The sequence below is a fragment of the Penaeus vannamei genome, chromosome 25, assembly GCF_042767895.1.
Source record: "Penaeus vannamei isolate JL-2024 chromosome 25, ASM4276789v1, whole genome shotgun sequence".
NCBI lineage: Eukaryota > Metazoa > Arthropoda > Malacostraca > Decapoda > Penaeidae > Penaeus > Penaeus vannamei.
The window spans coordinates 33,058,358-33,060,857 of record NC_091573.1 but is presented as its reverse complement, the minus strand read 5'-3'; positions in this window follow the sequence as shown (position 1 = coordinate 33,060,857).

The window sequence follows — 2,500 nt, the reverse complement described above, 5'->3', positions numbered from 1 at the left end:
TCGCTTGATAATTCACACGGATTATTATTCCGAGAGCGGTGAAGACGAGTACCTAAGGTTTTGGGTTAAAGAATAGCCGGCATTTTGAATTTACTTACTGTCAGAGAGACGTAAAATGGACTTAGGTAATGAAAGGGGTCTTGATTTTTGGGTTTAAATTGAAGGCAAATCTGAGACCCCCAAAAGTCTCCCGTGTCCCCAAGATCGGGGTGGTGGTAGAGAGCTAGAGCCTGTGTCTTCGTCTGTCTGAAGTCTCTGTCTCGGTTTCCCTCTGTCTGACGAGATGTGTCCTTTTATGAGGTGGTTCCTTATGAGGGCAGGTGGCTATATATATATATATATATACATACATACATACACACACATACATAAATATATAAATATGTGTGTCTGTGTGTTTAACGCAGTCGAGGTCGAGTGTCTTTCGTAGGTCGACCAGGACGGTGCTTACTGCTAATCGTTCATAATTTTTGACAACACGGCTGTTAAGATGTATAAAATGTTGGCTCTTCCCTTGATGTTTCCAAAATGACGGTTTAGTGTGGACGAAAGGAACTTCCTCAATCCCTTAGCAATCCTTCCCTTGAGGATTTTAACCTCCGAAGGGCGTGAGTGAGATGGCCCGGGGGTCGTCAGGAGAAATGGAATGCTGGTTATGGAAGCGGAAGTGTCTGGGTTCGCTTCCTTCTTACACGTCGCCAGATTAACTGTTCTTCGGGGGCGTTCTCTTCAAATACTGGAGTCTCTCGTTCACTCCTCGTTGCTTAGAAGGGGCGGGAGAGTACACTTGTAGGGGGGTTTATTGTTTGTTTGTTTGTTTTTGTTTATTATTGCTCCAGGTGTTTCTCACGCGTCTGGGGATAGTCACTACCTGCTTAGGATTTAATGCAGGTCTGAATTCAGAGTCTTGGTCACTGTTTAAGGTTGCCCAGTATAAAGAAGACGAGACTGTACTGACGTATTCTATTGTGTTCTCTCATACTGTTTCACTCTCATACACCCCCTTCTCTCTCTCTCTCTCTCTCTCTCTCTCTCTCTCTCTCTCTCTCTATCTATCTCTCTCTCTCTTCTCCTCACTCTCACTCTCACTCTCTCTCTCTCTCTCTCTCTCTCTCTCTCTCTCTCTATCTATCCCTCCCTCTCTATCTATCTATCTCTCTCTCTCTCACTCTCTCTCTCTCTCTCTCTCTCTCTCTCTCTCTCTCTCTCTCTCTCTCTCTCCTCTCTCTCTCTCTCTCTCTCTCTCTCTCTCTCTCTCCCTCCCTCTCTCCTTCTGTATCTCTCTCTCTCTCTCTTCTTCTTCTTCTTCTTCTCTCTCTCCCCCTCTCTCTCTCTCTCTCTCTCTCTCTCTCTCTCTCTCTCTCTCTCTCTCTCTCTCTCTCTCTCTCTCTCTCTCTCTTCATCTTCTTCTTCTTCTTCTCTCTCCTCCCTCTCTTCTTCTTTCTCTCTCTCTCTCCTCTCTCTTCTTCTCTCTCTCTCTCCTCTTCTCTCTCTCTCTCTCTCTCTCTCTCTCTCTCTCTCTCCCTGTCTCTCTCTCTCTCTCTCTCTCTCTCCTCTCTCTCTCCCTCTCTTCTCTCTCTCTCTCTCTCTCTCTCTCTCTCCGTCTCTTCTTTTCTCTCTCTCTCTCTCCTCTTCTTCTTCTCTCTCTCTCTTTCTTCTCTCTCTCTCTCTTTCTTCCTCTCTCTCTCTCTCTCTCTCTCTCTCTCTCTCTCTCTCTCTCTCTCTCTCTCTCTCTCTCTCTCTCTCTCTCTGCTCTCTCTCTCTCTCTCTCTTTCCACTGTTTCACGAGGCAGCCAACCGGGCCGAGCAAAGAGCTTCAAGGTCGTCAATAGGTGGCAGGATGTATTTTATAGCGTTGCATGACAATTTTTCTTTTATATTAGACGCAATCATGGTCTCTTTGCTGTCTTCCGTGTTTTTGTTGTTGTTGTTGTTGTACGCTTGGTTCCATTATTTAGTTCCGAGGTTTTATGCTGTTTTATAACCCTTTTTTTCTTGTAGATAGTGGAATATTGTTAGTATTGTGTTTGGATGTAATGTTGTCTATCCGTCTTATTCTCCGGCAACTCTCCATGGACGAGTAAATTTCGTCAGACATCCTGCTCGTCAGACCGTGAGGCTTTGTCCTTGCTGCCGATAAAGGAAAAGAAGAAGAAGAAGAAAGACACCAGGTTTAGAAGCAGAAAAAGACACCAGGTTTAGAAGAAGAAAAAAAAACAGGTTTAGAAAATATTCTACTTTCAAAATCTCTTCGGTTTTGAATCTGGTATAAAACTGGCATGATATGAGTGTTTCCTTATGGAAGGAAATGCACTTACTTTGTACATTTCCGAAGAAGTTACGATTAAATCATCTTCACTGCCTGACTCCTCTGTGTCTCCGCGGCCATTTTTCTACGTCGTTGCATAGAACCTGTAATTTTGGTGTCCTTCCCGAGAATTTGCATTTCTTATTCCTTTGTCCCTCCTCTTCGTTTACTTTTCTCCTTTTCATTTCTTGG